The sequence below is a fragment of the Sardina pilchardus genome, chromosome 24, assembly GCF_963854185.1.
Source record: "Sardina pilchardus chromosome 24, fSarPil1.1, whole genome shotgun sequence".
Taxonomy (NCBI): domain Eukaryota; kingdom Metazoa; phylum Chordata; class Actinopteri; order Clupeiformes; family Clupeidae; genus Sardina; species Sardina pilchardus.
Window position 1 is genome coordinate 10,917,601 of NC_085017.1, and position 9,869 is coordinate 10,927,469.

Genomic DNA, 9,869 nt, shown 5'->3' on the forward strand with positions numbered 1-9,869 from the left:
GATGCAGGACACAGTAAATCTAAGAACCTCGAATGGAAATTTCCTGCTGTGTGAGTTGAGAAAAACATGTTTTCTTTCGTATACTCCTGCCTGAAGTCACATGCACGACGCGCAACCACACACAACCACTTCAATCTGGAGTCAATAAACATTTTTTAATGACATTGTAAGACCATGCCCCTCTTATCAAAATCAAAAGGATCTGTTTCCATTGGATGCCCTTATCGTGTGTGTATTGCTTATACGATTGCTTCATGCTTTGTTATTCTCCCACAGTAAAAGGTCACCACCTTCAGTTCACTTGACTCTCCCATGCGCCCAGGAAGAAAGAACCACAACAACCTGAAGCGGTGCACAACGTGCAGGAATGCGCAGCGCGAGCGAGAGAGGAAGGCCAGTGGCCTGGGTGTAGAGCGGGAGCTTTCTGTGTGTCTCCACCCACCTTCTCCTATAGCGCGATCGAGTGGAGTCTTGCACAGGCTGCTGGGTAAACAAGGGCCCTAATACTCCACCTCCTCGCCGGCGTGGTGCTCGAGATCAGAATGTGCCGTACCCTCTCGCTGCTTCTGCAAAAACAGAGGAAGTGTGTAAACACTTCCATTTGACTACCTCCTACTTCTGACCTGCTTACACTGTAACCAGTCCCTGGCCTGTGCAAAACAATTGGCAGTGATTGACAGGTCTGTGTCTACAACCTTGTTAGACCACAGCAGAATACTGTATGTCTGATCTCGGGCATTGTGAAGCCACCCATTTTGTAACAAATGACAGATCAGTGGTGCAAATAATATGGGCATAAGTCATTTCTTAATCAATACACATGCACAACAGGGTCTGTATGAATGCCATTACACTCTGAGCCACCTGACATCAACATTAAGACTTAAGTCATGATGATCCAGGTTTATCTTTACCGCAGGAGTATATGATGAGGCAACTGATACGCCACAGGAATCAACCTTCATTTGGCTTACTGTCACACAACAGGTAAACAAAACAAACCTGCCCCGTCAAACTGCCATGTTCTGAGTGCGCTTTAAAGTGAGCAGTGGCAGGTTCAAACCAATTTGCCTGCAAGCGCTGTGTTGGCAGCAGATATAGCTGATACGTTCTCTCTTCATTCACAATGTGCTATACTGAGTAATGCTCGGGGTATACGGTTAGCGTATAGCGCTCTAGCCTGTAAGTTATGACCTGCTGAGGTGAGCTGGCACTGCCCCCCGTCTCTCGCTCTCTTCCTCTTGCTCTCCTTCACATTCCGGGCACTGACAGGACGTCCCACTGATGGCCTGCTGACAGGACGCTGGCTGAGGCGCAGTATCGGTCCATGGCACCTTTCCATCCTGGAGGAACCCCATGGGAAACGGTGTCAGAGGTTACAGAGGGTGGGAAGCTATATATAATGTCTATACAGTAGAGATAGATAGATAGATAGATAGATAGATAGATAGATACACAGAAGAGATTTTCAGGTTTTAATATCAAACTTTCAATATGAAGTTTTTATGCAACTGAAAGATTCTAGAGATAGGGATAGTGTATTGTGCGAATGCACAGAATTTGCATATCATAGCACTATGATTGCAATAAAATTAAACAATCTGACAACTAGAGTCCACAATCAAGGATTTGAAAATAACATGTCCCACTCTGGCAATCATCTTAGGCCAGGTGAATTAATATTATGCAGGCTAGACTTCACAGAGATCCATGAGGATCAATACAGCCCAAACCAGGAGCAGCAGTCTCGGGGGACTGCAGGAGGAGTATTTTGGGCAACTCATAATAAAGACCATTACGTCACCAAGGTCATCAACACAAACAAGCCCATCTGCCAAGCCCTGGCCTTGGGGTGTCCTCTCTCTCTCTCTGTCTACCCTCACTGGAGCCTGCAGAGCCCAGCTATCTGCTGCAGGGAAGTGCCTACACCTCAGACGTTCCCAAGACTAAATCTCACAAAACACAACTTAAGACAGCTTATGGACTTTAATGTGCCTTTTACTACCACTATCTTTTCTTGTTTCTAATTTGTGTGCTGATTATTATTGTTTCATTATTCACTGTGTTTACTTTGTAAAGCGATCTTTGGGTGTTTTGAAAGGTGCTTAACAAATAAACTGATTATTATTATTATTATTATTATTATTATTATTATTATTAAGACTGGCTTTCACAGTGCTGAGGGTAACACGGTGGATAAGAGACAGTCAAGGATCTTGTGTTGGACTGGAATCAGAACAGTGTTGCAGACAATGAACTGTATATGAGCGGGATTTACTCGATCTTGGCTACTTGTTGAAGCTTCAGTAACCTGTTTACAGCCTGCAGGACTTTCCTTTTTTTCAGGGCCTCATGCAGCTGCATGTTTGCGCTGATTTAAAAACAGACCACTCCTTTGACTCCGATCATATTACTAAGTCTACAAGGAGCAACACACACAATACCGAAACATTGCGAAATCTGAGAGGACATGAGAGGGAGAAAACATCCACCCACTCACACACACACATGCACACTCACACAAAGACACACACAAATACAAACAGAAATACACACAAAAGCATACGCACACACACACACACACACACACTCACTCACTCACACTAACTCACTCATACTCACACACACACACACACACACACACACACACACACACACACACACACACACACACACACACACACACACACACACACACACACACACACACACACACACACACACACACACACACAGGGTCTAAAGCACAACACTGTAATAAAACTGAACAAACTCCCCCAGTTATGGAGAAATATGTAGCGTTTGACTCATAGCCCTTTGTATCTGTCCGTGAGTTTGTAGACAAAAATCTCTGCAGGGTCATAAACAACTGAATAGACACAGAGGATCTCAAACAAACAGCCAGAAAAACAAACTAATTCTCAATTTGTGCCATGGTTTGTCTTACAGAGTATAATACAGAAAACAAAACAGCTTATAGAAAACAAACAGAAAAACAAACGCCATTTCTAATGGAAAACAGACGATGGAATAAACAAATAAAGCCCTTTTACTGTAATGAACTGATACCATCTAGAGTAAGCCTCTCAAAGGCACAGTCGATTTAACAAAAGCACACTGGATATCACATCCCTGTTTGTTGATGAAGGGAAACAGAATTTTGGATTGGTGTAATAGAGCGCCCCTGGGTGTTTACTGAGACAATACAGCTACGCAGGCCCTCGGCTTAAGACTGGGGAGTCGGCAGGAAGTGAAAGCTGTAAAGTGGAACAAACAGAGGATGCACAGTGTGGACTCCTCCCACAGGTCGAGAGCCTCTTTGCGGAGGAAGCTGCGCTGAACACAGAGCGCTCTTCTCAGCCAGCTGTGAGAGAGGAAGCGGTCCGTCTCGTGGGTGTCACGCTGGAAAGTGGTTAGTGCCTAATCAGCATGGAGCGCTTTGAGAATTCTAGCCAGCAGAGGATTTTAGAGGCTAAAAATAAAAATAAATAAGACAAACGGATTGGGGTGGCCAACATTGTTTTGTTTTGTGTTTTTGTTCTCTTGTGGGTTTTCATCGCCCCACTGATAATCAGTGATGGTTTGCGGTTATAACGGTGTGAAGCATGAGGCATACTGGGAGATAATCAGAGTTGACTGTGCCAAAGGCCTCCGCTGTGTCTAGTCAACAAGGCCACATCCAACTAATGTCTGAGACAGCATACCGATTACACCGCCAGTAGTATGGAGCTAATTGCAGGCTCAATTACCTTTCATACATCTTCAATTCAGAAGTCATCAAATGACATGCGTCAATGCCTTGTTGACCTCAGGAAAGTAGTTTTGCAAGAGCAGCAGTGTTTTCAGTAAAGGCACCTCATCCACCTCCTCCTCTTCGTGTTGCCAAATCTAACCACAGTTATGGCATTCTGAGGCTCTTAGTCACTGGGCCCACATCTTCAACTCCTGTCAGACCAATAAGAAAAGACAGATATGAAAACAAACATGTGACACCTACTAATTCCTAACAACGTTCCTGAGATTTCATTCCCCTGGTTTCACACAAATCAAACCTTTTTAAACCATTCAGGTCACTTCTGCTCAAGGCTGGCGTGCTCAAAATGGCTGAGCTGCCCTTTTCCTGCAATGGTGTCTGACTCAGGACAGTCAGTCCATAGCTGTGTCAGTCCATAGCTGTGTAGGGTGCGCTGCCTCCTGCCTCCCTCCCAAAGGTCAGAGCACTGAGAATGCTGACTGAATGAATAGTCCCCACATGCAGTCAGTGCTGTGAAAAGCATATAGGAGTCACAGCCTAAAGGTTTTAAGGGGATTATATATAGAGTTTGCTGTGTCACTCTTCCAGCCTTTATAGCCAGCATGTCCTGAGAGGAAACACTTATGACCACCAAATATGAAATATCTACATATTGTTGCAAATCATATTATTCTGATTGAACTTATGTGGATCTTGAATGCACATGACGAATCACGACTGATTAGCGATTAGCGTTGTGGCAGTGAATGTGACGGCAGGTTGCAGCTGGATAACCAGGAGATTAGCATAGGGCCATACATCTGACAGATGCACTGACTTAGATCTGTTATCAACAAACCCAACTGTTCTGCCTCTTCAGCATTAGCGCCCACGGATTATGAACCAGCAAGTTTCTCTCTCCTCCTCTGCTCTCTCTGTCCATCGCCACCTGTAGTGTCACAAAGCTGTCAGTTGCTCTCCAGCGGATTACGCTCTTCCTCTCTTATTCTCTTTATCCTTGGATGACTGTCTCTCTCTCTCTTTCACTCCCTCTCTCTCACATCCTCTCTCTCTCTCTCTCTCTCTGATCTTTAACCTGGCTGGCGCACCATACTGCATGTGACACTTTGGTCTCACCTAAAAACTTTCCTTAGCTCCATGTGGGCAGAAATCCTCTGTCTGGATCAAACACACACACACACACACACTTTAAATTTCATTTAGATTGACAATTTGGATATATATGCCATGGCAAGATTTGTAACGCAAGATCTGTAGCAAAGAAACTATAACATACATCTTGCATCTTAAAGGTTGTACACACTGCAAAAACTCCTTATCTAAACAAATCTAACCAAGTGTTAATAATCTTATATCAAGAGTTATTATTTTCAGTAAAGAGACTTAGTGCTTTCTTGCAAAATCATTTGACTTAATTTAAGTGCATTTCATCTTACATCTCATCTTCCTAAAAACAAGCAAATTAGTCTGCCAGAACGTTATAAAATTGTCCCAAAAATTCGTCCCTTAAAATAATTCAAAGTCTTCTTCAATGAAGCCAAAATGATCTTTAACAATACCAAATAGATGTTATGATCTTAATATAAGATTACAGTTTTTGCCCGTTGCTTGAACACTATAGACCCATGCTTAGACTAAAGTAACACAACTTGAAGTTTTGTTGCCATATCTCAAACACATGTACCTATACCTTAAACAAAAGTGCTGCTTTGCACTCTAGTTGCAATTCTGTAACACACTTACTCCTTTATGCAACACACTTGGTCCTGCATACTACTCTCTATGTCATACATAGACACTTCGTTCAAAAATGAAATCTCATAGTACCATTTGTTAAACATATGTATCCAAAATACAAAACACATCGGGTAATTGCAACCACTCAAATACACACCTGAACGCACTTACTTGCAAAACTGAACACCAATCAGCCATCTACAAAAAGCCCATTCGTTTAGCCATTGGAAATGGTGATGTGAACGGTATATTTCCCAGTGTTGTGTCATTGTTTCCTTGTGTGTAGAGTTTTGGCACAATGAGTGAAGTTTTTCCAAATGTATTCAAGCAAATATGTTTTATATAAAGTAGACTAGTGTATTCCTCCTGATTTGCAAGTGTATGCATATGATGCAAGTGTGTTTCATTTTGTCACCAGAGTTACATTTTGACAAAGGATTGTTGGGTTTTGATTGCAGAGTTTAGGTACTGATGGAAGAGTTTCAATTTGGCATACATGTGAAAGGTTTATTTCCTAGTGTTGTGTTATGTTCGCTAGTGTGTAGAGTTTTGGTATGGTGAGCGAAGTTTTGCAAAATGTGTTCAAGCAACGGGCAAAAACTGTAATTGATTAGATTGACTTTTTTGCACACACACACACACACACACACACACACACACACAAGAGCTATCCCTCTCTCATCCTCTTCCCTGGCTCTTTATACGTCCGTGTGCTCGTTCTGGCGTGCGGCCGGAAACCTGTGCGGCACGGTGGGTGTGAGCTCAGGCCGCCGGCTGCTCGGAATATGCTGACTTCAGGTAGGCAGGAGCGGCGTGACCCGACTAATTTCCGACACGCTTATCCCTCCCTCCACCCACACACACTCTTTCCAGGCTGTAGTGATTAACCTCCAATGGCCGCCTCAAGAGATTGGGTGCACAGTCACTGACAGGAGAAACGTGATTGGCTGAGTGCAGGTGATGACGTCAGCACACAGGGCGCCCAGTTAGGCGGACACCATAGCCAGGTCGTCACAGCAAATCCATCACAACTCTGTTGTGGTGGAAATGATGTGTGACCTTTAACCTTGGTATTAATCTGACCTTTAACCTTGGCATGTTCGTGCTTATTCTACTCTCTCTCCTTTAACTATAACTATTATCTCTACTTTACTCTGTCCTCCCTTTCTCTGCTATCGTTTCTATTCTGCTCTCGCTATTCCTCTCTACTTTACTTCCTGTATTGTCTCTAATATCTCTATTCTTACTCTATCCTCTTTACTTTACTTCCTCTCTATTGTCTCTACTATCTCTATTCTTACTCTATCCTCTTTACTTTACTTCCTCTCTATTGTCTGTACTATCTCTATTCTTACTCTATCGTCTTTACTTTACATCCTATTGTGTCTACACTGTAAAAAGTTTCTGTGAATTTACAGCCAGATTCCAACATTATTCACCTGTTATTTTGAATAAACATGACTTTCCTGTCATTGGTAAAATGAGTGGGTTAAATCTCACTAAAATACTGTTATTTAACATAGGCTAATGTTTTCCCCGGAACACAGACACTTCCTGTTATCCTACAACCGGACCTGTGTCACACCAGTGTCACACAGACACCACGCCACTTTTGGAGGATCGCTGGCATGTTTGAATAACGTTATTCTGAAAGATAGCATAGCACACAATGTCTATCTTTAAATTCACTGTTGTTTCAAATTGTCGGGTTATATGTTAATTGTCGGGTTCACATCTGACGACATTAGCCTACGTCGTCGGATGTCTCTGGAGTGAAGCCAGTGAAGTCCCCGGAGAACAATGGCTGCCTGTCAACGGTTGTCTGACTTCGGCAAAAAGGTAAGATTGACAATGTAAGATGTAGTTTGTCCGAATAGTTAATAGAGTAACTTAATCATTCCTGTCGTCTATGTCTAAACTTAACGTTTGTGCTGAGGATATACTGGGTTAACGAGGTGTCGGGGCAGCTAGCTGGTAACGTTATCGTTAGCACACTAGCAGCTAGCTAGCAACTTTTAGCATGCCATATCAAAGCTGGCCAAACTCTTTTTTCTGTTAAATGTTGGGATTCGCCGGTCATGATTGAATTAGGAAATATAAGCGTTGGACATGTTTTACTTTTCTGTAAGAGACTGGGTTGATGAAGAAGCTAGCCTACTGTGAAGTTTCTGATAGCACGCTAGCATAACGTCAATGGTTAGCAATCTCGTTTAAAAGTCAACGAACTTTTCTGTTCAAAGTTAGCGTTCGCCCCTACCATCACTACGTTAATTTGAACGTCAAATTTCGAAGGTTGTGTTGCCAATACAGGTGAATATATCCGCTGATCAGGTTTTAGCTTGCCGTTTGCAGGAATGTTTCATTGTTGTTGTTGTTTTTTATGTGTTAACGTCCTTATTTTTTTCCAATAAGGTTATCAAGGAACGTAGTGGTGTACTGGATGGAGCTGCAAAGCCTAGCACTACCTTACACTGACAGACTTTGACTAGATTTGGGAAAGATTCTTGACAAGATTGTAGTCTTTTAACTAATATAATATAATGCCCCTCATTCAAGTTTTAGGCTACTCAAAAGACTACAATCTTTCAAGAATCTTTCCCAAATCTTGTCAAAGTTTGTCAGTGTAAGGTAGGCTTAATCAGGATTTCTGGAGCAAGGTAAGGTCCTAAATTATATGAATATCTACAATTAAAATTTGATATAGTTTTATTTTTCCCAGTCAAAGAATCAAGAATTCCAAGAGGTGAAACAATGCATTTTCTACAGCAGCCAGTAATGTAGACTTGTAGGCTATATTAGAAAATTTTAAACGATTCAATGATCTATAAAACCTTTTCTTGCAGGAAGCTGAAAGAAACATTCCATGACAAATTGATTGATTGGTGCCAGGGACAGGGGTGGCAATTGCCTCTCAAGGCAGACACCACGTTTGAGGTAAGTGTCAAGTACATGTAGCACCACAGTCAAAGGTTTGGAGACGCATAGATTTTTTTTATTCCACTCCATTATAGACAGAATACCAACTGATATCATTTGCATTGCTTTTTTACCCAGGGCAGCAGTTTTCAGATTACATTCTGTGCTTACATAATTGCAAAAGGGTTTTTCAATGTTTTCTCAGTTAGCCTTTTAAAGTGATGTTAGAGTAGTAAACAGAATGTGCTTTTGCAGCATTGGATGAATAGTTGTTAATAGTGGGCCACTTCTTTCTGCAACAGCCGAACACTTTTGCAAGTATGTAAGCACACAATGTAGTCTGAATCTGCTGTCCAGAACTATTTTTTGAGGTGGAGGATGAACGAACAGAAATAAACACTTAACAGTGAAAAATACTATTTTGTGTCTTAAAAGTATGTAAGTTGGCAATAGGACTGTTGTATAAAAGGAATATAGCGTAGCGTATTTTGCAAGGCTGTGGTTACTTATCCGCTATCAAGGCCGCGACCATGAGTGTTAAGAACACACCTCCAAGATGACAACTGCCTTCCTTAGGAAGCTGACATTTTTCCCTGCTTGAATCCTAATATACTCCATCAGTCTTAGTAACTCTCTCTCTCCCCCCCCCCCTCTCTCTCTCTCCCTCTCTCTCTCTCTCTCTCTCGCTCGCTCTCTCTCATGCAGAAAAAAGGCCCAGAAGAGATGTACAATCAGAAAGTACAGTAAAGTGAATGTTACTTGATGGGTTCTTCTTTAGGATTGCATACAGAACCACATAGCACACAATAGCCACAAGCCTAATGCAATGTTTTTGTTTTCTGTAATTATTCTTTTTCTAATAATACATACTGTACGTACACATACATTCTGTACATACACTATATTGCCAAAAGTATTTGGTCACCTGCCTTGACCCCCATATGAACTTCAGTCACATCCTATTCTTAATTCATAGGGTTTGATATGACGCCAGTCCACTCTTTGTACCTATAACAGCTTCAACTCTTCAGGGAAGGCTTTCCACAAGGTTTAGGAGTGTGTTTTTGGGCATTTTTGACCATTCTTTCAGAAGTGCATTTGTGAGGTCACACACTGATGTTGGACAGGCTCTCAGTCTGTGCTCTAATTCATTCGTAAACACACTTCTAAACCTTGTGGAAAGCCTTCCCTGAAGAGTTGAAGATGTTATAGCTGCAAAGGGTGGACCAATGTCATATTAAGCCCTATGGATTAAGAATAGGATGTGACTGAAGTTCATATGGGGGTCAAAGCAGGTGACAAAATACTTTTGGCAATATAGTGTATATGAGCCTAAGCGATGTTTTCTATAATAATAATAATTATTATTATTTTATACACATACATACTGTTCATTCATACATGAGCCTAATGCAATGTTTTTGTTTTTAATTACCTACCTCTGTGCTTTATTCACTGATAC

At 41.8% G+C, this 9,869-nt stretch overlaps 2 long non-coding RNA genes across 2 annotated transcripts; one reads left to right on the forward strand and one right to left on the reverse strand.

Annotated features, from left to right (window-relative positions):
• Positions 1-276: 276 nt before the first annotated feature.
• On the reverse strand, positions 277-3,935 carry LOC134072698 (uncharacterized). Its single transcript, XR_009937193.1, has 3 exons — positions 3,750-3,935; positions 1,195-1,343; positions 277-566 (listed from the first exon to the last, which is right to left on the reverse strand). It is a non-coding gene; the product is annotated as an uncharacterized LOC134072698 (long non-coding RNA).
• Positions 3,936-7,027: 3,092 nt separating this feature from the next.
• LOC134072817 (uncharacterized) lies at positions 7,028-9,650 on the forward strand. Its single transcript, XR_009937207.1, has 4 exons — positions 7,028-7,330; positions 7,904-8,148; positions 8,335-8,425; positions 9,113-9,650. It is a non-coding gene; the product is annotated as an uncharacterized LOC134072817 (long non-coding RNA).
• The last annotated feature ends 219 nt before the right edge of the window (positions 9,651-9,869 follow it).